This window comes from Varroa destructor, unplaced genomic scaffold, assembly GCF_002443255.2.
Source record: "Varroa destructor unplaced genomic scaffold, Vdes_3.0 BEIS01000003.1, whole genome shotgun sequence".
Classification (NCBI taxonomy): domain Eukaryota; kingdom Metazoa; phylum Arthropoda; class Arachnida; order Mesostigmata; family Varroidae; genus Varroa; species Varroa destructor.
The window spans coordinates 55,797,310-55,822,593 of record NW_019211456.1 but is presented as its reverse complement, the minus strand read 5'-3'; the positions used below and the strand labels follow the sequence as shown (position 1 = coordinate 55,822,593).

The 25,284-nt window shown below is 37.1% G+C and overlaps 1 protein-coding gene and 1 long non-coding RNA gene across 27 annotated transcripts in view; one reads left to right on the top strand and one right to left on the bottom strand.

Annotated features, from left to right (window-relative positions):
- LOC111247364 (uncharacterized) overlaps positions 1-25,284 on the top strand; it is a 126,347-nt gene that overhangs the window by 19,901 nt on the left and 81,162 nt on the right. For 3 of the 25 annotated variants that reach the window (XM_086985779.1, XM_086985774.1, XM_086985778.1), the window contains exon 1: positions 14,792-15,600. The exons of the other annotated variants lie outside the window; for them this stretch is intronic. The gene's annotated coding sequence lies outside the window, so the exon portion shown is untranslated. Of the gene's footprint in view, positions 1-14,791; positions 15,601-25,284 lie in introns of those variants that run through there. 25 annotated transcript variants of the gene reach the window in all.
- LOC147757162 (uncharacterized) lies at positions 19,176-24,084 on the bottom strand. 2 transcript variants are annotated; one of them, XR_015325399.1, is made up of 3 exons: positions 23,914-24,084; positions 21,029-21,185; positions 19,176-20,510 (listed from the first exon to the last, which is right to left on the bottom strand). It is a non-coding gene; the product is annotated as an uncharacterized LOC147757162 (long non-coding RNA). The 2 variants fall into 2 exon arrangements; XR_015325398.1 differs by having other exon boundaries at positions 19,176-21,185.

Below are 25,284 nucleotides of genomic sequence, written 5' to 3'. Positions count from 1 at the left end.
TCCCTATTGTCAGCTTATTATAGAGCATGTGTAGGGACAAGAATATATGTGACGACGTAGAAAAATGCCTCTGGGACAGAGCCTGGAAAGGCAAGCCTTTGAGACACTTAAGGATTAGGGCCGATATATGCTAATTTGAGCTGAACTGCACTCAGCACGATTTCTTCGATAAGCACTTATCATAGTTTTTCAGTAGAGTTATTCTACTGAGATACATGTGCGTGGATGACTTTTACATGAAAACAGATCCCTTTAGTGCTTAATTGCCCTTTCTCTTTGTTCTTATAAGTAGCTTTTCATTTGCTTAATTAGCCGCAAGACTACCTTTTTAAAAACAAAGGTGACGTCCTGCATAAGCTAATTGCTAACGTTTACCGCCAATTTACAAATTATAGCTTAAGTGACAACCTTATTAAATAAAGGACAAGTGGACTCACGGCAAGTAGGTGTGCATTGTTACGTTGATGAGTATGTCGAACAGTGACGAATTTCTACAAAATCTACCTAAAATATTGATTAATAAAAAAGTTGACGTAAATCGTTACATAAGCAGAAAATCTCTCTTTATTCACCAATTCATCGCTCTATTATATTACAAGTGCTATGTCATTTTCTATTGTTGATGCTGTGACGCTTCTGGTGAGGGTGTGAGTGTAACTGCGCTTTCCTTTCGGCGTGGTGCACTCTTCTGACAGAAAGCACACCCCTATTGTTATTTTTATTCTATTCTTTAATGATCGTTCTATGTATATATTTTTCGTAGCTTACCCTTGAGTCAGCCATACCCTAACCATCGCTAGACAGTCTGTTTTATTATGAATGTCGCTTTTGCTGGCAGTTGGTATTCTGTCAATTGGAGCCATTGAAATCCCTCCACGCAGCAGTATCTTTATATATTCCAGCATGCTAACAAAATGTATCAAAATGACGGCCAATACTGTATAAATCGTTGTCTCCAAATAATTAATGTATAATATCCACAATACATATAATAAAGCCGAGGTTTTATAACAAAATGAAAAGCGCTCTCCTCGTGTGCTTCTCAAACTTTGGAAACCAGTCAAGAACAGCTGAATACCTTTTACCAGAATAAGATATTCCATGGTATATTGAAAAACTTCCAGGCCTGTTTGCTTTTCCATTTAATATCACCAAAACATAGGCAACTATATATTTTGTGCGACCGACACGATCTCTTAAGCACAGCCATCGATAGGTAAGATGCGCTTTACAGAAACATTTAAAATCTAATTTCATTTATCCTTTTTCAGGGATAATAATTGTGCCCAGTAAACGTACATATTCTTGAAAGAGTTCTAAAATTCGGATAGATCAAAGGGAAGCTCAAAGGGAAATCAAACAATCTTTACGAAGTTAACATCAATAATTTTTATACACATAAATGACTAAACATTAGATAAAGAAAAGTGTCACCCTAATTGGAACCACCGACGAAATTCGGATATTGCTAAGGCGTTATGAAATGCCTTAGTCAAATGTCGTTTCTTAACATTCTTTCTAGGCCCAACTTAATAAAACAGTATAGTTACATCAACCATCTGCGAGCAACTAATTGGAGTCTCACGCTAATAAGCTCCCCAGTTCCTAGCATAATAGGTAAATCACGCGACTGCATATAATGGTAGGAAGAAATAAACTCTATGCATTGTAAGACAATATTTGTACCTACAGACATATCTAAGAGTTTAATTGTACTAGCTCATTCCATCGAAGTGTTTTTTTAAAACAGCAGCATTGTTTAAAGCAGGTAGAAGAATGGTGCTAGCAAATGTCAAACGGCATTTATCCTCTCCAAGTGACATCCGAAGGTGGCAGAATGACCAGCTGCCGGTCTGTTACGTCTGAAACTTTGATATTTATTTGGGAATGCTTCAAACTTAAGTTGCTGAGTTCCCGGCTTTTATCGATAGGATGAATCACAGCAACATTGACTCGGATCGCTGTCAGCATGGTTTACGTTATTAGGTCTGAAATTTGAAGAAAGCAACATCCGCTTTTATTAATTAATTGTATACTTAGCTCTTGTAACTATTTTGAAGTCTTTTTATATTGGGGAGCTAATCCGCATGAACAGCCGAATGCAACTACAGCTCTATGGTCAGATGCTTCATGCTGATTACACGCAAGCCCATGTCGCTGTAACTCTGGAACGTCGATCCTAATTTTGTAGTTGACATTGAGGACGTTCTTGTCTCTATCGCTTGTCTGCTTCAACCTTCTTTATCGGCGGCCCCACAAGAATGTGTTTTACCCACCTATGACAGGGTGGAAAAAATCGTCACTAGTGATGCCACTTCTAGAAGTTACGAAGAATAAGTTTAGTTTGCACACAAATAACGGGTTCTGCTATATTTTCATTTATAGATTTTTCCGCATCGATCAGAACCTATCACGTATTGGCTATGTGATGCAGAAAATGCAGGCCCAAACCAGGGATTGCGAGCTTTACAATCAGAGACGCCTTGAGATTAGCTAATCTCGGCTACGTAGAATTATGAATAATGATTTTTTATATTGCCACAGTGTCGTTAGCTTGCAATCTGGACAACTGTGTGACATTTCATATATAATGGATATAAATATTGAGAGCGGTTATTACACTAACAGTGACGATGTCGTATATGTGTGAATGGATTTGAAAGACTACTATGATCGTCAAGGATTGTTAGAGGTGTTGTTCTTAACCCTTTATAGAAGCCTTGATAATAGGCATCGTAGGCATAACTACATTGCACAAATGCATCAACAGATGCCCTATTCTAGAGGTCCTTGATCTTAGCGTTCCATTGGCAAGGCTATAGTGTTATCACTAGCTTTAACGTGATTTCCAATGCTACTTACTGATCAGCTAATATTTCGAAGGAAGCGATTCTTTAGAAACAACAAGTGGTTTTACGCTATGAACCCTATAGCCGTCTCCCAACCCAGTTGACCTATGCTACAAGCTGCTCATTGAAAACATGAAAATTGTCGGCAACTTGCACCACGACAACGGGAAATAGTTACACCTTATTCTTCAGTAATTTAACTCGTCAAACGCACACTAACACGCCGCTATCGGCCTTAATTTCACCTTTCTCTGTTTCTTTTGCTAACTGCATACTTTTTCTATATTTTTTTAAGTGGATGCGTCCTGACCGTCTAACACTGCAGGCTATCCTGTTCGTTGTTGCTTTGGCAAATAATCAGAAAATCACTAACAAGGCTGTACTCCAACGTGAATTTTATGGCCCTCTAGAGGCTTTCTAAGACACTATCTAGCAATTCAATTAAATTCAATATCCGACATTTTGATTGATGATGTTCTGCCATTCTTCTAGTAACGTTATAAACCCACTGCTGTATCACTTTGTGGTTTCCGAACGCAAACTATAGCGGAAGATTTTTCCACTTCTTCATTGAAATTAAATGAACACCATTAAGTGAGTTCTATGGAGGTCCAAACATATCATTTGTCTGATGGTGAACCATTTTGACGGTGCACAACTTGGCCTATATGGCGGATGCGTGAAAATTTCTCATCAAAGTTCTTTTAATTTTTACTAGATATTTAAAGAAGTACGTGGTCTGACATGGTTCTTATGGCAAAAGATGCCCTTTTTGTTCACTACTTCCGATCATTCTTTTTCAATGGCTTATTGAGATTTTATTAATTGTTAACAGTAGAAAGCTGAATCAATCGTTTTGTCAGGTGGTGGCAGGAGTAGCAGCTCATAACGTACGATTTCTTTTCAGTCTCATTGAATACGTGGAATCACCTTCTTTGTAGATTGTAGAGAACTTCTTCTTTGTTTTTTTTACCCATTATTGCTGCATGTGATTTACATTCCATTACAAGTATCAAGCTTTAAAAAAAGGTTTTGTTGCATTTTTGTAGAGTTTAGACAGAATAGGAGCGAGAAATTATTTTTGCGTCAATTCGTGTGGTAATTAAGCATTGAGTTTCGTTTTATAGCCACTGTTTGAATGCCAAATGATTTGAAACTATTTGTAGTGGATATTTAGCTTAGATTCTGCTAAATGGTGCCGCATAAGATTTCAAAACGGTAGCGTTCTAAGCATGAAACATAAAACCAGAAAGAACTATGGCAGCGGAGTTTTCTTAATAGAGTTTTTTGTGCCGTGTTCGATCAACTCCTCGAAGCACTTCTATATATGCGTGCTGCTACGAGCTATATATCGAGTAGCTAAGCTAGTTTTTTGATCACTTATCGTTCGATACGTTATTTGAATCTCAGTTACGTGAAATTTCTGAAAGCAAATTATTTCTCCCCAGAGTTCATGTGAATAAGCCAAAGTAAGAAGGGAAGGTCTGCATACAAGTAACCGTCCTTTTGTTGTCACTATTCGAAAGTCAACTGAATCTATGCTAGAAAAATGGATCAGTTATATTCTGATGTTACAGTCCGTTAATCTTGACGTTACAGAATTTGATTGGACTGGGTGAAGCAACAGCGTATCAGCGGCATTATCAGATGTCATTGTTTTTAGTCGACCATGTACAACCGTGTACTAAGTAAAAGCTTAAGATATTGGAGAATTATATAAATCATGTGTTCCTTCCATCTTCCAGTATTGTCGGTTTTATGGCGTAGACTTTGTATTTAAGATACCCCCCCCCCCCCCCCCCAAAAAAAAAGTTCGTTAGCCACGTCTGGCGAATGAAGCGGGTGTTCAAAGGCACTGTTCCATTTATCATTTGTTTAAGAGGTAATCATCGCTGGAGAATCATACGAAAATTGCTATGCAAAGAAAGATATTTACAGAGGCTAGTATTCGATCCACTTACTTCTAACTATGATCACTGTTGAAACTCGGTTTAGCATGTTCCGAATGCATATCCGCGATCTCTTGACAGGCCCTAACTCGCCCTTTATCATAATGCCGCACGTTTTCAATGGGATTCAAGTCGGATGAGTTTCTAAGCTGTGGTACAACCTGAACACCTTTAGCAATAAACACGTCAGAGACACGCCTTGTTGTCATATGACATAGTGACTTGTCATGCATACTCACATAGTTTTCGTCCAGAAACTATTTTTGCATTTGGGACACCATTTTTGCCTGAAGCGCCTCACTATACTGACATTTTTCATAATTTTGTCGATGAAATTTAGGCAAATCCCGGGGGAGAACCATTATTCGGCTTAGGGTTTGTCCCTTTTAGATCGCACAGACTTTGTAAGATCTTTTATTAGAATACCTGAGGACGTGTTGAGCGTTACTACCTAAGTCCTGAAAAGCAGACTTTTCCGAGCCTTCAACTGTCCAATTTTGGAACCTTATTTGAAAAGCGCATACCTCTGTGCATAGTTTAGTCGAGGCTCCTTGGTTAGTCTACAACAGTTAAAACCGCTCATTCCGAGACGATATTGAAGAGTCGTTATAGACACAGTATTTTCGAGATTTTTGCAATTTTCTGCTGCGGTTCAGAAATCGTTACGAACGAGTCTCTTTATAGCATTCCTAAACAGATTTCCCTTTCCGGTGCGTTATGCACCATTTCCGATTTGTGGCCCATTTTTCTTTATGGCAGAGGCATCTTATTCTTTACCTTATGGGTTTCTACTTGCCATACAGCCATATATGCCTCTGCATGAACGGAAAACAACAAAATCGGTTGGCTTAATTCTCAATAATTGCTCGAATATTGATAAATGTTATGGTCAACAGCCATTGCACGATAGTAAGTTTCTTTTTTCCACAAAAATTATCACGTCAATGCTATCACATGTGCTAACTGTAGAAAAAACAAGGAGACAACTTTCAAAGAGTGGTAACTTCGACGAAATTCGGCACTGTGTAAAACTTCGATGGTCTGATTTGATTGGCCACGACTGTGAATACGTCCGTAATAGTTTACATATTATGCTGTCTATGCGTTTTAGGAAGACCTATTCGTTTTGTTATGCTATACGATCAGTTATAATATGTCATTACAATGCAAATTTTACAAAACTGTAGTAATATCGGCAACATCAAAATAACTGAATAATTTCTGATGAAGTTTCACAATCAGCAAATTAGGTTAGGCGCTCTATTCTTATTACAGACGTAAAAGGCAGCACTTAATTTCGTTTACTGCATAAACAGTTACTAATTGGTGCGTTCTTAATTATTAGATTATCTAGGAAACGGATTAACTTTTAGGAGCAGAACTGTGAGCACGTTAAATAAACATTTCTCATTCGAAACGTGTTTCATAAGGTACTTGAAAATTTTTTGCAACCCCTGCACAATACGTTCATCACTATCATGGATTACAATGACGAGACTCTCTACTGAACCAAGAACCGAAGTGTATAGGCTTCAACAGTCAAATGATGTGCCCATCAGAGAATGGGTACATTAAAAGAGGCGCCATGAGATTTATTTATTAAACTATTACAAGCTATATACAAGAAACTGAATAACTTTCAAACTGGTAGGGCTAAATTCATTAGCTTAAGTGGCACTTTCCTTTACCTCCCGCACACACTGGCAAATTATGGACAGTTACGTACCAACAATTCACGTTCCCATACGCAATTTCTCTATCTCTGTCTTCTCTTAGTAAATCGACGCAAGTTACTTTTTTAAAGCATAGAAAGCTTCGTAAGCGCACTAACACAGATCGGGAAAATAAGCGGCTGAAAGCTAACCTTGAATATTTTTTTTTGTTCAACGCCAGAAGTAACTGAGGCATGGCCATAAGGTCTCGATTTGTAGTCGGACTGCACGCTTCCAATTGACGCCTCTGATATCTATATTAAGTACTACCATAAGCTTATGCTACCGAACTCGATTTCTGACCGGGGCAATGCCAGTCACTTGCTTGGTATCTTTCCGGCTAAAAGTAAAGATAGCGACTGCATACTCCAAGCGGGTTTTTGATAATTAAAACTTTGTAGATTGCATGCGGATTACAATAAACGCATTTCCAATTACGAAAAATTTCCGGAGCAGCGGGGCATTCAGGTAATAAAAACCTGATAACTAAGCGCTGTTTTTCGAGACAAAGGTGTTTTTCCTTCTGAGCTCATTTCTCCTGGAATACACTCAGTCGGCTTTCACTTACATATTTTGATAACACCGGAATATTTAAAAGCGAAATTTCGCAAGTTAGCAGCGCTTAATTCAAAACTTATTAAATTTAAAAGTCCGCTGGATTTTATTATAATAGCCTAATATATTGAGTCGTTGAAAAAGTATTAACCGATTTTTTTTAAGTTGACGGCTTGGAAGTCACGTATCTTAAGTAATAGGAGTCATATCAGACCAGCGTTGATACTACCTGGAAGTTCAGATGTGGCAGCAGTAAATTGGCTAGAACTGTTCGAATGCCTCTATTCGCACCTATAGTAGAAGCCTTAACACTGGGTGAAATGTACGCAAAAGGTCTGGCGCAAAAGATATTTTACAATGTCATTAAGATAAAGACACACAAAATTTTGCGCGATTTGTGATCAATATACATTCCTCATAATGGCCGACCAATTACGAAAAAGTTGATCAATCTGTTACGAATAAGTACGTAAGAATTTACTAACTAGCTAAGATGCCTCCAAAAAACTAAGTATCTACCACCAGACAGTTTTCAATAGTTCGAAAAAAACGGACTAGAAAAAAGTTTGATGCTTAGAAAAAAACACGAACTGATGCTAAAAAATTCACTTCCATGTGCTATATTCTCATGCATCTATGAAACTCTACAGAAACGCAACGAGACGGAGCCATTTCTGAAACGATTAATCACGGGTGATCAGAGGTGGATCATATACGGTAATAGTGCAAAAATTAAAAGGAACAACATGGTCCACAATCTGTGGCAGGCTGTTGGAATAGCACTAAAGAAGGTGATGTCATATGTTTGGTAAGGAATCGTGCACTACAAGTTGCCGCTGCCTAGAAGAACAATTGATTCGGACTTCTATTGTTAACAGTTAAGCAGGTTAGAACAAACAATTGAAACAAGTCGATCGGAACTAGTGAACAAAAAACATCGTCCTATTTCGTAAAAATGCTAGACCAGCTACACCCGGCTAATAATTTAGATAGCTTATATGGGACATTTTATTTTATACGTCGTATAGTGCGGATCTTGTGCCGTCAGACTGTCATCTATTTCAGTCTGTATGTCTTTGGTTTCAATGAACAGACGCAAATCTCTCCTGTGACAATTTTTCACGCCCAACAATGATGTAATTATGGTGTTATTAGAAAAATGGCACGAAATAATTGATCAAAACAACGCATATATATCCACTTCGCTGCTTTACTATGTGATACAAAATACGTAAAGAGAAGCTGGTATCGGACTTTGGTGTCCTTGAAAACAATTCTGACTACAATTCCGATGTTGGATCAATTACCGCTATAGTGAACCAAAATCAAGTCACGTAATAAATTAGACAAGTGCATATCCTCAAATATATAATTGCATCCCAATGAACCTGCGGTTATGTATGTCAAAAATGAAACTATAGCATAATCACTATAAAGGTATGGCTACGCTGGAAAGTAAAGTTTCAAACTTAAGCTGCAGACTAGGTGAATGGTAGGTGAATGCTGATAGCCCGACGAAAATATGGACCTTAAGAAATTCTAAAATTATTGTGTACAAAGAAAAGATTTTTAGTGACAGAAGATTGTCAGGTACAGCCATGAACGCGTAGAGCTGCTTCTCTTTCCGTTTCGATCTTTTGACGTTCCCTCTCATAGTGATTGATTCACCTGAATCCGCGGTGCCTGTAACAAAGTCGATTTACGTACGTAGGCAAACTTTTTAACAGGAAACTCGCTTTCTCTCCGGCGTACATGCCAGCTCAATGAAACCCATTTTACCTAGACGTGACCCATTTATTCGGTTTTCATTTCAATGTACATAGTTTAGCGCAAAGTTTGCACCGGGATATAGCCCGAGCAGATAGTCGGAAGCGATGAGAATTCTTTCCTTCTTGTTGCCTTGTATCGATCGGATTAGCAATTCGCATTGGCTCACAAACAAGGTCGATATAGCGTTGTAGCATATCCGATGAAGTTGGACCGGCTTTTATCGAAACTGCTGGCACACTGCTTCTTTGAACAAACTTGTTTGATTTGACATCTCCAATACTTTCGCAAAAGTAGCAATTTTTAGCAAAATGAATGCGGCCCAAATTTGATTTTATCTCATATGATATGGATATTCACACTGACAGCTTTAAATTTGGATAGCGTGGTTTAACAAGTAGAATATGATGAAGTAAAAGGATGAGGTCAAAAGATTTAATGGAACACGCCCGTTCCAAAAATGTATAGAGGACCCTAATAGTTTTACCGTTTGCTTTTTGAATATCGAATGCTTTGCGGTAGGATACAGCTAAATAAAAAAAAAGAGCGATTTAGATCTATCAAAGTCGGTATGCCTAATAATACTAGGAAAGTCTGTTTTAAAATGGCTGACATAACTTGTGGTAGTTTTTTTTTTCATGTATAAGTGCTTGTTATGCAAAAGTCACGTAAATGGCCCGTATTTACGTTGCATAGGGACACATCGGTTCCCTGTTTATTGCTGATTTAATATTCTCTGACATTATAAGTGAGCTATTCAGAACCACGTATCTTTATACGGAGGTTTACAGTAGATGCAGCTTTTATTTTTGTACTTTAAATACAAATGAAATGTTGATATTTCTGGCAGTAGACATACCTCGCAGATAAATCATGTTCTAGGTAACGGTATTGTATTCAAGCCATCTATCTGTACGCACGTTTCATGGCCCTATTGATTTTGCGGTAAGGCACAGATGAACTATAATCACTCTGGTCAAAGACGTTGAGCTTCTTACTGCAGTAGACATCACTAGTATCTTGAATGGAAGTTTGAATCAGTTCGATTTTGTGCAGGTGAAAATGGTGGCCACTCTCAAAATTGGGGAATTTTTTTTGTACTTTGCAGTGCTGCTGGCCTGGAAGAAAAGGCCTGCAAGTGTCCAAAATACGGTAGACTTCACTCTAGCCAGCGATTTCCTTCTCAATATTAAGTATTTCTGATCTATCATGCATTAGGGTTGCGCTTTTGGATTATGACAAGATCGTATATACCATGCGTTTTTGAAACCAAGGAGTGGCATAATTTATTCTTCTCGTGTAAAGACACGATGTGTAGAAAATGTGTAGAAGATATATGATTGTCACAGAGCACTTTGTAATGGTACAATACTTTCATACAAACATGCCTAGTCCGTAAAGAGTAAAATGAATCGTTTTATATGACGAAACTATGACGCCTTACTTGCCAACAGATTGTCGTTAAAAACTGCTGCTAAGAAAAGCTAAAGCCGAAAGTTTTTTTTATCTTATGTATTTAGTTTTAAGAAGTCTATCTACATTGGTAACACAAAATGATACACGCCTACTGTAGCTAATATTGTCTATTGTTGTTTATAATATTTTCCTTGTACTGTCAAACAAATAAGACGAATTATAACCAGAACAAGCTCATTCATTTTTAGGTTTGTTTAAAAAAATCTTAAAAAATTAACTAGGGACAATCGTAATGTTGACAACACAACGTATACCACACTAAGTGTAATATGTATCTATTTTGAATGAAGAAAGAATATATTTGTTAGTATGAGCGTGTTTAGTAAATGGTCTTTATAGTGGAAAATGGTAAGCAAAGAGTATAGTAAAAAACATTTCTTTCAGTAATGCATACGGTAAACATAAGCAAAGTTAACTCAATCCGGTGATATATTCAAATTTTACTGGACAATGTGAACTGCATAGTAATAATAATAAGCATGATTATACTTTATGAATAAAAGTCTATATGCTTGAGAGCAACACTAGACGTAAAATTGGAACCATTAAACGCCGATCTGTTCTGATGTACGCATAATTTTTACGCGAAGGAGGCCGCTCGATGCGATTTACCAGACGTACCTCCGGATATAACGCGGAGGTACGTCTAGTAAAGAGGGCGATACATATAGATAAATAGGCAAAATGGAAACATAGTACTTTGCGTGAATACCACAAGTATGTGCAATCACTTCGTTATGGAATCTATTATGGGAACTGGTTATTGAACAGATGTCGGTTGAAAATTGCACAAAACCATATAAACAAAACCCTTAGTTAATGTAGGCTGTATCGATTTTATAAGACAGGTTATTGCTTGTAATGTACGCGAAGGGCAAATCAACGTAGCTTTCTATATGTTCTATATCTAAACGAGGTAATTGGTGGTATTGTTTAAATGTATCGAGTTAATAGCAGTCGAGTCAAAAACCATATATGAGATAACAATAATATCACTGCATAAAATTTTGAGACAGCGAAAAAAGCATGAAAAATCCCCGTTTACTCAACCAATCGGTCCGTTCGTTGAATGATATCCTATGCAGCGGAATTTTACGAAGATAAGTTACGCTACTTACTGACCAGGCGGCCTCCTTGTAAGTGTAGGAGCTGATATATCTACAAAAGATAAACCGCGGGGGCAGAGGAACTGCCCCGTTCGTGTTCAATATGGGGCGATATATGAACATAAACTTATACATGAGTATAACAGAAGCTTTGACAAATAAAATAAACGGTGTTATTATGTGCAACGTGAAGCGGTTTAAATGTCTGCATTCGACACGTTCTCGTATAGCAAATAAGATGATTCAAACTCGAAACAACACAGTTGTCGCTTTGTTCGCGCTCGATATCAGATAGAGTAGTCACTTTGAGCACTAGCTAACCACAATCGAGCGATTCATATTTTAACTGGATTGATTGTCTAAATTAGGTTACCCGCTAAGGAAATAATAGGTACGTCCAAGATTTGACTCCAGTTAACGGAAATATGTGAAACTGATATTGCCTACTAAATTTCGTATAATAAACACGGCCTAAATTTGGTTCTAGTTTTTGACAACGAAATTTGCTAGGAACTCGTTGAAATCTATGTATTTAGATAAGCTTAGACTTGAAATGCTGCAGGTTGGTAACACCGTTTCCTGGTATGCTATTGCAAATGGCTGCATGTATAATGATGCCGATATATTTGATTCGGAAGGCTCTCAAAGCTCAGGCACAGGAATATCGAGGGTCAATCGATGACAGTGATGTGGCGAAACTATTGATGTTTTGTAGGCCGATACTGTAATTTGTTAATGTGTCTGTTCTTTGAATATTGTTTATTAGTTGTTCGAAGAAAAGGCGATGTTTTTCTGAACAACCCATTGAATGGGATGAAAAATCCTATCTTTTTCTCGCAGTTATTTTATCGTGGCTCGTGAATCCTTTCACGACTAATACGTTTCTTGGGGGCGTAGTGCCCGTAGAGCGATAGAAAAAATTTAATTTTGTTTGACTTTTATGCCGAACCTAGGTATCTTGATAGATACAAACCCATCAATAACTTATGCGTAAGTGAAAATGAAAGTCGCAACGGTACATCCGTTTTTCGTTTAAGCTCGTCAGATTCATAATATTCCATATTACTAAGCAAGCTACCTATGCTACACTTTGTTCGGTGTTTTTTATTCAATTTTTATTCAACTGAACAATTCACTCCATTTAGTCAAAGACACCAATGGCAGAGCGTTAGTCCGCTTCTGTTTCATTTTATTGAGTGACGTCCACCCTGCAACTTAACCCTTGCTCGGTTGCCGCAACAGGCCCAATTTTGATGGCATATCGCACAATGTCAGTTCTACATTTTGTTGTTAATAATAACAAGTTACCAGAAGTTAATAAATAGATAAAACAAATAGTGCACTTAGGGGTTTTTATTATCTTGAAGCTGTACACACAACGTAAATTATTTCGCGTAAAAAGACGCCTAAACATACTTAAACGAGATGACCAGTATATTAGTGACTTTCGAATAAGATGACCGTGGCACGCTACTGTTCTACTAAAAGAGTCATTGTAACCTGCCTAGGTAGTAAAACTTAGAAGACGACTATTTTGACAATCTTTGTTACCGTACACCATTCAGGTGTTAAATAAAAGTTTTTCATCTATTGCTGATTAAAGCACTTACTCAAATCTAACGAAAGAGGTCAAATAAGGAGTTACAAGCTTGATCGAAAAATAACCAGTTTACCATATTAAAAACTTTAGTACATATACTGCTAACGTGAAGTTCTTTTATATATACAAACACTACTATTGGGCTTTGAGAATATTTTGTTTTTAATATGTCTCACTTATGCAATATGATCTTTACCGTAAACGAGTGCAAGGTCCACGCACTTGATAATTTAAAAATTTCCCATGCAGTAGTCAGCAAAGGCAGACTAAATCAATAAAAGATTATTTTTTTATACATGAAGTCTATCATTAAATCTGATATACCAACCTCGCTTATTGATTGTCAACAATTGTGCCATCACACAAAAATGAAGTCACATAAAGTGTGCAATAAGTGACAGGTCTAATTATAACATTAATGTATTCACATATGTACGTACTCAGCTGACGTACCTACAGATTGATTTGATAGTGTCATACCATCACTTCAACCCGCATTGCTACCGCCATCTGTTGCACGGAGATGCACGCGCGCCTCGACATGTCCAGGAGAACAACCTCGTCCCAACCAATAATCCATACCGGATGAGCGGGTGTTCGGATGGTCGAATTCAGAATCAAAAGTATGGATAGGGGACTCCTCCGACAATATGAGGAGTGACGCTCTATACTTATAACTCTCTACCTACTTTGCTGATTGACATCTCATATGCCGTCGTTAGTAAATTGTTCGCCTTCGAATAAAGGTGGGTCGATTGCGACATCTTTCGACAATCTGGCAATGAAGTAGACGAAAAGTAACGCATAGAGCTACAATAACGGTCCGTTAGTTCTATTGCTTCGTGACTGTCATTTGAGAGAGCAATAGACGACGGAAAATGCCATAGCGATAGGAGAGCAGAACGGCAAGGGCCGATTGATATCTGATGTCGTCAAATCGGCTCACCTCGACAGTAGCTTGAGCCCGATTACAAAAGTGCCGATTTTACGCTCGATTAATCGGGTAATGGATCCGGTGAGACAAATGGCAAGAGTATTCGGTAGAGAAGCTCCCCCTTTCTCTACCCAACTGCAATCGATTAAATTGAGACTGAATTGAATTTAACAACTGCATAAGACAGAAATGGAGTCTTATCTCCTTGTAGTACGAGCGTGACGTTCCTGACACACAATTTTCTTGGAGTTCAGCCAATGTGGACTCTTTCAACTACATCCATGAACAAGTATCCAAGTGATGTATAATAACTTTCATAAACCTAAGAAATCATAGGAAACAAAGCTAATTTGCAAATTTAAGGAAAATAATCTGGCATAGTTTTTACACTGACTTGAATGCATTGATGGTTGCGTTTTGAACGACATTTCAAACTAAAGCATTTGTATTCGGATTAAAGCAATCTTTATAATGCTGCTCCTTTAAATTAGCTTTGCAAATCTTCAGCATTGAACCTTACGCTTAGTGAAATCAGTGTCAGTCATGACAAACGGACCCAATAAAGCCAGACGTCTCTACGATATAAAATTGTACTATTTTTCATACACCGAAAATATCTAAATACAGTGTAGGAGTCTCGAAATTGTAAACACTTTACCGCAACAAGGCTTCATATATATATATATATATATATATATATATATCCTCAATTTAAAGGAGGAGTACCTAATGAAAATGGGAAAATAAACCTTAACTATGGAGCATAGTCGCGGTCAGTGTAGGAGGAGGTTTTTCCTATTTGATAGAGCTGACAATGTGACTCTAGCTAACACGCGAGTATTAGCGATCAAACGCGCCATACAAGACAACATTTATTGTGGACAGGGCTTAAACGTCACAGGGCAAAGGATAAGAGAAAGAGCCTAAATACGTAATAAACCACAGCTAGGTTTTTACGAAGTAAATTGCTATGTGTCAAGTCATCACTTTTACCTAAAGCAAAGTATGTTCAGACTCCTATAAATCTCCTTACACCCAAGTGGAATATAAGCAACAGCTTTATCTTACACGTTAGATAATATAAATAGATCTTTATAATAAATATGATATTAGTCCGCTTTAAAGGTACAAAAAGATAAAAGTACTCCGGTACTGGCAACGGAAGTTCTTTATCTTTCTTCATTCATATGTTCGCGAACGAGCTTTTCACCATTACCCTTCAGTTGCGCGAAACTATCAGTGACGCACCACACAGCTTTACAAACCGCAATCAAGTTGGCAGATAATGCGCCTTTCTTTCTGTTACGCACTTCGTACGTCATATATATTTCTGGTCCTTACTTCTGAGGCTTCTTCGTTTTTCTTTCAAAGAATAGACGGACGAAGGGCATTATGCTTAGACTTGCGCTAAGCGGTTATCATTGCTTGAGGAATCGACAGCCTAATCAGCACCCTGCAATAGGAACGAAGAAGAAAAAAAGTTTGTACTTCGGGAAAAGTGGCCCACTTCTGTTTCCGTGCCATGAGTCCGTTTTTCACCAACCACCCTGGTTTACTACGTCCTCTTTCTTTTCGCACTTCCCCGGATTTACTGAACAAGAGAGCTGCGACGCTTCTAAAAATGCTGAAAAATGACCGCAACGCGTACCAAGGTGATGTACTAAAAAAGACAAAATAATCCAGAAATAGACCGAATATAAGCAGAAAAAATCACGTGACCGTTAAAATAAAATGTCCTTGTGTAAGGTAGTAAATAAGATGGAAACACTGCTCTTAACACTAATAACAGTTTATATAATGTTCAGAACAATGACTTCCGTAATGATCAAAGTTACCTCTTTGTAAATTTGTTAAAACACAACAGTGCATTTTACGGTGTACTATTGTATGATATAATGCATATGAAACTTGACATAACAGATTATGAAGAAAGTGGGCTAATATAAAATAGCTTTGGGTAGACACATTGCAAATATACTGCCCAAATTTGATACTACGTGGGTAGTCATTAAGCTCTGGCGTGCTCGCAAACAACCCTATAATGTCACAAAGTAAAGCCGACGAAATCAGATTTCTAAATTTAGGCAAACGTGTCTTTCTCTATTCGCCATTAATCTTTGTTTAATAATAATTATAATGTCTATATTAATTTTATCTGTTAAACGGTAATATATTATGTGATTCGGATGTGCAGTAAATGTCACTCAAACCGCGTGTTCTTCTGGTTTATAATGCATATTTTGTTTTATCTAATTCAGATTTCTTTAAAATTGAGATATATCTAAAAAACAAATAAGTGTCAAGGTGAGCTGAGACACACATGTTCAAATAATTAAGAAAAGCGTTTCAGCCTGCCTCATGTTTTCATCTGTCACAATCATCGCCGCAATTGTGGTACGCTTCTTATAGTATCGTAGTCATATTATTATGTATGGTAGTGCACATTATAAATAACTCGATCATTTACAGTTACAAAACGTAGTTAGCTTTTTGTCACATATTAGATTTAATTTAGTATATAATCTATTCCGACCCACAATGCACGTAGCGTTGAGCTGACCTGACCCTAACATCTCAGTGAAGCTTTTCTTGCTTACTTTCTATAGTTTGTGCATCTGTTGCGGAGAACAAGCCTGAAAGTGCTGCCACAATAAATAAGTTAGGGACATATTCGTTGCGTAAACGAATCAACGTATGTTGTCAATCAACAACGTTTAGATAGAAGTACATAAACTTGTAATCGAAATATATATGAGATGATAGTATATGGGTTTGTGTGTGTGGGTAACTCTTCAGCAGATTGGGCCTAGTTAAGACACTCTACTATTTTTGCAAAATCGAATATAACATTTACTTATGCGCATGCATTCAAGCTAAGTAACAGTGACATAATATTCCAATGACAAGGCTATATACCATACCAAGTTCAAATAAATATGTTGCGCGGTTTTAGAAGTTCCTAAATGAGGTTGCTCACCTTAGCGCACTTTATATATATATTCAGAGTATCCAAAAAATACATATTCAATTTAGATGAGTAACACCTTAGTTTTTATTTACATATAATTAACATTTAAAGTTTAGTGTTCTACTTTAGATGTTCAAAAATGTTGTCACTGTTTGGCAAAAGCATTGCCGATAACAACTGCTACGAAGTGGTAAATTTCAAACATTTTGTGTCATATTGCTACGCATCGTTACTCAATCGCAGCATGTGAATTTTTCTATTTCGTCGATTTTCTAGCGTAGACTTTATAGCGAAAATACTCCAACAAGAGAAAGCCCATTGACATCATCTGCCGAACGCGCTGGGTAATCTATTGGACTACCTGGTCCGACCCATCTGTTTGAAAAATTATCGTCAGGATGTGTTCGTACATCAGGATGATAATGCGCGGGTGTTCTGGCGGTGGAAATTGAATTTATCATCTTCGTAGAAGTTTTCCTGAATGCGGGCTAGTACAGGTTCGTTCTTGCAGTTAACTGAAGTTAATTGGCGTCAGTCACTGCACTATCGAAAAAGAAGGAGCATTCTTTTTTGACAGTACGGTGCTTTTCTTTTGCTTGGCGTACCACATAACACTGTGACCGCTGCTATATTTATATGGTGTTCCTGTGTAACACATGGATTATTATTTCGATTAATTTTGCTATTTAATTTAAATTTAGCTTCGTCTTTCGAAATAATCTTCGTGAAAAACTAGACGTTCTGTCTACATTCTTCCATATCATTCTCAAAATTGTTCCAAATAACCTTTATTGATAGAGTGTGCAAATGTATAATGATCTACTTTATGAACAAATATTTGAATTAATTTACATGGCCAGAATAGAGCTGAAGACGTTCTGGTTTTAAGTCCATGGCAGTAGCATTTAGTCCAGTGCGCAGACAATGGACCACTGTTGGACTATATCGATTCCTTTTATGAAGTCTTAAATTGCGATGAATACTGATGCTAAGTTCGCGACACAATTTTTTTCCTGATTCTCGGCATATTTCCTTATAACACTGCAGTACCCTTGCTTATCTGGTGGAGCTCGTTGATGTTCTTTGTCTTCTACAGCGTTTTTTATAAACGTACTGACAGTTGCATTCGTTTTGAACTTACTTTTTATCCAAATAGTTGTAAGTGACGCTGGCGGATCTTCGTGAAACTCCCTGCGATATTGTCTTTGCACTTCTGCTACACTTTCATAAGTTATTTTTATAATTTTTATAAATCATTTATAAAATTTCTTTTTTTTTTAATTTATAAAACATCTTAATTGCACCCGAAAAAGAGAAGAGCTGTAAAGTTAGTATCGATTAAGCAGTGTATCTATTTTTTTGGGACACTCTGTATATATACTGGATAGTCACAAAAGTTTTTCTAGCTAGATGGCGTTAAAATCGCATATCATAAATAATACGAGTCGCGCGGATCAGCGTTGGGTTTGCGATCTGATAGTAGCAAATGTGTAAAAATTGTTGGAATACTATTATTCACACATAAAATAGAAAGCCTTGTAGATTAATAAAGCTTCTATAAAAAAAAAATAAGAAACTCCTATATTTCACAATTTTACTATGATAAAAGCACAAATGCTGCTCTGGCCTAAAAATATTTGTACTGTTCATGGTTAAAATGCGTAACTAGAAGAAATGGCCCAAAAATGGTCTTATCGCTTTCGTTCTGGAAATTTCAATGTGACTGATGTTCCTCGTATTGGTCGACGAATTACGAAAAAAAGTTGATAAGAGTCTGTGGCAAAACCCAGACTTAGGAATCAGGAGGTGATGCTATGTATTTGGTGAGATTAGGAAGGAATCATACACGAAAGGTTGCGGCCGCCAGGCAAAACCACTGATTCACATGTCTACATTCAGAAAAAAATCGACTGAAGCTGGTGAACGGAAAAGGCGTTGTGTACTACCATGGCAATGCCAAAACGCATGTATCTTTAGCTACCCGGCAAATAATCTAGATAACTTAGATAAGAAATTTCCGTTATAAAATCCGCCGTACAGCGCGGATTTTATAACGTCAGGCTATCATTCGTCTCGGTCTCTTAATAGTGTTAATTTATCTTTAATAGGGAGTCGCAAAAACTGTTCGTTACAATTTTTCGCTCATAAACCACATGATTTTGACTGTGACGTAATTATGGTATTACCAGAAAAGTTTTCGACTACGGTATATATGTATATGCATATTAGATGAACTACTTTTGAATTAATTGGGCTAGATTGATGATTTTTAATATAAGTTTTGGGCTATTCACCTTTATTTTTTACATACTTTTCCACCGTTTCGGTACTTTCGACAACCATATATTTACTATTGGCGTTCCCATATGTAATTATTCTATTTATGGTTTCTCGGAAAAATAAATCGATAGTGGGCTATGCTTGCTCATTAGATGCCCTTTCTAGAGCATGGAAGGCTTCGTAATTACACAGACTTAGAGAGAATAAGCGGGTTGAGGTCAACATCGGATATTCCTTTGCTCAACCCGGAAAAAAAATTGAGGTACAGTGATGAGGTCCGGCGTTATCATCAACTACACTGCGTGTTTTCGATTAACGTGGCTACGGTCTATGAGTCCCTCAAGGTACTAGGCTGTATTCTTTATTTCATTTTAGATAAAAACGTGACAATTGCAGATACTTCTGATGTCTGTTGCCAAGTGCTACCATCACCTTATGTCCGAACTAACTCGATACCGCCACCAAATTCGATTCCTCCTTAGGTCGATGCTATTCTCTCACTTGGCCCTTCTTCGGTTGAAGGTGAAGACTGAACCACGCTTCGCTTAGAGCGACTCCATACTCAAAGCGAGTCTTTTGTTGATTAAAGCTTTGCAAATTGCACATAGGATACATCACACGCATTTCGAACTGGCATGGACTCAATTCATAGGGGAGCCTACTTTGCTTAGTTTCTTCATTTTTATTAATTGGGTTATGATTTTGTAATACGTTAAATGTGAAATGTCACTCTTAACCGACAGGGTCCTCAGGCTCCAAGCTCCGCTTTCATGAAAACCATCTCGGATGTGGCAAAACGTTCTTGTCCTTTATATACCGAAATCTGGTCACCTCCCGACTGGTTTTCAGCACTCTTTGTTTTTAGAATGTTTCCACCATCCATGTACAGTGTTTTCGCTTAAGGCGTCGTCACCAATCTTCGATGAATTGCCATAAACACAAATTTGACCGCTAAATGTTGATTTTGGAAACCCGTTTCCTCGGAATAAACTCAACCGGTTTTCACTTACAAGTTATATATGTAAAAATGGATAGTAAACATATATAACATATTAATCCTGAATATGATAATCTCAACAGAGTGCAGCAAGTACAACGACTTGTATTATCTAATATAATTGAATTTCTTCAATAAGTTATCTTCTATTACTTAGTAAGAGTAGTCATAAGCAATATGGCCACCATCAATACAACAGCATGCACATGTTTACTATAATTTCACCCTTTAGGAGATGAAACAGCGTGAGTGAATGACGGGTAAGACTGCGCAGGTCAGTGGTGGTGCTTATGGGGGACGTGCTGAGGTCTGGTTCTCTTGGGAATAGTAGCCGAATAGAGGAGACGTTAGAGTACAATAAATGATGGTCGAGGTTCATTTACTGCAGAAAAGTGAACCACAGACCGAATTTGACAGAATCACATAGTGTGACGTGTTCTATGTAGTAGGTAAGTAACAAAAAAAAAGGTTGCTGTATTAGATTGTGCCTCACATGCCCGTACAGGAGGTTTAGATTTTTACTCCGTGCTCCAAGCTCAATTATCCTGTTATGTAGATTATTAAGCGGACGGGGTATTATACCTTCTCATTAGCCGTAGTTTTTTTTATCATGAAACTAATATAAAGCTCACAGTGGAATAGTACGGCGCAGATCACAGCGGCCTACGTTTGACAACAAGGTTCTTGAAGTAGGAATTTCTAACTACTTCACCCTGATAATATTTCTGCCTAATTGAACAAGCGACTTGCAACCACCTACAGATAAACAATTTTCTCGGCGTTTGTGGTTGTGTGCCTTAAGATTACACACAAATTAAATAGATAGTCCATTTACCCATTCATTCATTGACTGCTATTAGCAGTTCCAAGTTCAACAACACAGCCAATTACGTTATCGAATTGGAAGCTTCCTTTCCCAACCGCTTGATAATCTTCTTTTGATCATCACGGCTACAAACTTTTAACAGATGGAAGATTTGTTTGTCAAGACCCTGCAACATTTCATTCGACACATGAACATAAAAATGTTACGAAGGTACTTTATCCTAAATATGGCAGCTAGAATGCCAGAATTACAATCATGACTAAATACATAAACTAATAATAAACAGACTTACATGTGTTTTTTTAATCATCACAAATCTACTATGCTTCATATGTTTTAAATGTAAATTTGCGTTTTAGGTTATCAGCTTTTTTGTTGAAAGCTCCTGTCTGTACCCAACACATTAATATAATTGCAGTTGATCTGCATAATAAGGTAATAATAAACGACAATTACAACATAGTGCCTAATAAAAATAATTTTAGACGCTAGCTGTACAACCTCAATAAATAATTTTCTATTACATTACATTTCCTTCACAGACATGTATGTTGAACTGCACTGAAGTGCTGCATCCGAGTCATACTAAATACTAGAGATGTTTACGCGATTCCTAAAAACTGATTGTAGAAGACGAACAAGTATCTGCTGATCAATTTATTTTACCTATTGCATAGATTGTTTAATAATTAATTTATGTCTCCTTTACATCTTGTATTCAATAAGTTTAAATGTTGAACGCTATTTAGGATTGGTGGCGTTTTTTTTTAATAAAATCATCCGGCCTATAAGAAAGTTTGTTGGCTACTTTGTAGCATTGAACGATCAGCCGTAAACAGAGCATGTGTGCCAATACATGCTCCGCCTGCATAAATGCGTGCACGCGTTGCAGTGTTAACACTTCGCCGGGAATCACAGAATAATAAATGGTCTGACTGCAAGCTCCTGTCTTTCATAAATGAGTGCATTGAATACCGTATGAGACGACTCGCATTAGAAAACATGTTCGAACGCAGTCCCTAATGAATTGACTGATCCGATACGTTCCAATTTAGTCTTAACATGGATAGCCCAAAGCTTCCGACGTGATCTATCTCTACTAAAATGAGATAACGTATTCGAATACTAAACTAGTCGTCATAGAAGTCACTCTACGGATACGTGCTACGCTGCACCGAAAATTGAGGCCGCGGAGTTGTTATCAACTGTGTTCTGTGAATAGTTGAGTAAGATAATCTTACCATTATCGGGACTTTGTTATGTGTCTGCCGCGGCTCGTGCAGCCTGGTAACTATCGAAGTCAGCGAGCCATTAAATAATACCAGACCAAAGATCGAATTGCTCATACCGCATAATCATGTAATTGAATGTACAATACAAAATCGGACAAATAACAGAGAAATCATCCATTACCCATCCAAAGTGAAATGTCATCTTAATATGGTAACGACGGAACCACATCGCTTTGTATCCGCTATAATACTGTCTTTCTTTCCAGCAAGATTCTTACTTCTCACCTCCTTGACAATCTGCAACAATTCTCTTTTGTGAGAAACAAAATTAGCGTCTAGAATAGATAGAATCCGACGGGTACGCATTCCTATAGTCGCTGAAAGCCTTCAACTAAATATCAGTACCCGCGAGCAAATCGAATATGATAGTGGCAAGCTGAATTTCATATTATTGCTTTATTAAGAGCGTTAGAGTGATCAATAAAAATATTAAGGCTTGTTAATTCGTGTTGCCTTTTTTAAAGTCATTCCTTTTGACGCTGTGGATGGATACCATCATTCAATCTCATCAAAGCTTTTACTAAATTTTCGCTTTCTGTTATAGATGAAGTTTTCCTTATTTAATTTCTTCAACCGCGTCATACTTTTATTTTATTTTTTCTTATTATTTCATTATACATATTTAGTTTTTAAATCATTTTAGTAGCCATGGAAGAACCACGATCGGGCGGTCAAGTGAGTACTGCAGTTAGCGAGAGGTTTTAGACGGAATTTTTAGCGGAACGATCAAAATTCGCGATTAAAAATTAGCCAGTTACTTGTCATGGAATAGAAAACGCAAATTATTTCTTTACAGTTCTGGTCTTCCTTTGTAAATTTTTAATTACAGTTTTTTACTTTAATGTTTTTCCACTTGAGGTCCCTCATTAGAGAATCTTTAATTACACCTTGAATACCCGTTTACAATTCAATTTAAACGTTGCACATTCGCTGTGCGTCCATTTTACGTGTCCGGAAAATCGAAATCATCAATTTTTTTCACTATGGAGCTTAAATTTGCCTTATACCCTATATATCATAGTAAAGGAATAATGACCTACGCCGTAAGCAAATCAATAATTTACACTGAAGCTACGCGTTCTTAGTCGAATTCAAAACTATTCTTATATATGACAACTATATCATATTAATAAACAGGCTTGATGAAAATAGGCTTATAATTTACAAATAAATAGGTTCATGGTAGAAGCCGAGGCGGGATAACAAGACAAGCCTACAGTTTAAGAAAAGATCAAATTGGAATTGAAGTTCGATTTGAATGGGCTATCAATTACTTATATACGGAAAGAACATGGCGATAATTACTTATTCAAGTGCGTTTCATATTACACGATAACGCAATCATTGCGTTGATTACTCACAATGGTTTTTTAATCATAGATATGTTGACACGGTTCTTCTATATACATTTCGTGAAATTTTGCCTGACACAAAGACAGTTAGGGATTCTAGTTATTATGGCGTGCACAATAACAAGTATAGTCAGTTTTTATTTGTATATTTAGATCTTGAGACATGCCACTGCTACGCTAGGATGACGCTTTTCCTACAGAAGCTATTTAATAGTATTAAAAGGAAATAGACGGAAATGCTAATAGTTACCACATGAGACGGAATAGGAGAGTCAACTAAATAGAACACCTGTCAGCGATATGACATTCGTTCGTATCTGCAGCATTATCGTCCCGTCATTTTCGAACATTCACTCTACTGTGAATAATCAGTATTGCGACGCTACGATTGCACAATCGAAAACGGTTTCTAATGAGAGCTATCTGCATACAAAACTACTAATGAACGTACACAGTGGTTTAGCAATAGGCGTGCCTAGCAGACGACACGATCTATTTAATTTTAAAATCTCTAAGTGTTATTATATTGTTATATAAATTCCTTTTTCATCGATCTTTTTAGATGTAATAAATCTATTATATTTTTGGTGACTTTCGTTACGGGTTCAAAATATTGTTTTTGTATTCTGTGAAAGATAGTTTGTAAGAAGTTTGCGCCACTTTAGGGCTCAAATCGTTCATCTTTATTGCTTACTAACTTGGTCTACGCATTTGTCTTGCATCTATAATAGTCAATAGTAATGAAAACATTAAGCTAGACTTCCATTAAGGCGTAAATAAAGTGCCACGTGAACGATTTTCCAGCGATTGTCTGAATGATAACACAAGTAAAAAAAAACAATCGTATGAAATGGAGGGCGCCCTTGATCGGGCAACCTCGCTAACAGCAAACTTCTTCTAACAGCAAAAATATTTATTGATACTATACGTATATTTGAAATGTTTAGAAGCTACTAAACAAATTATATTGTCATGTTCGCAAAGTTTGCGCTATTTGTCGATATTCCCTTGACCTAAAGAGCTTTTTAATACATTCTCAGACTGAATGACAGAATCGTTATAATCACGTGTTTTTTTTTGTTAAAAAAATACCCTAAATTATACTTTTGAGATTAAAAAAAAACTTTATATTTACTTTATCACACTATGTTGATGGCCGGGCTTGATCATACCATCAAACAAATGCCCAGTCTTTGAAACCCATTAAGCTTTGAAATCATGAAGGCATATGCAAAATGGTCCTTATTGCTGGCAGCCTTACACTATTGTTATAAAAATAGATCTATTTGTTATTATTAATTCGTTGATTGGACTAACATTTTCGTGGAGGCTAAAACTTTTCGGCCCCGACAGACCGACAATTCGCATGTCTGTTGTACGGCCGAAATTAGTTTCACCATAATACGTGACAACTAACGAGTGTGGTAATATTCAAACTAGTCAAACGTAACAATTTAAACTGTGAACTCAAATCACTTAAAAACATCTCTGGGTTTCAGCTGGGGGATTGAGAGTCCGGTACTATAATTTTATTCCCTCCCCGCGGTAATCACTCTTCATAGCGGTCTCCGGAATTTTTTATTCTTCGCAGTATAGTGGCTATGTTAAATGTCAGTAAATA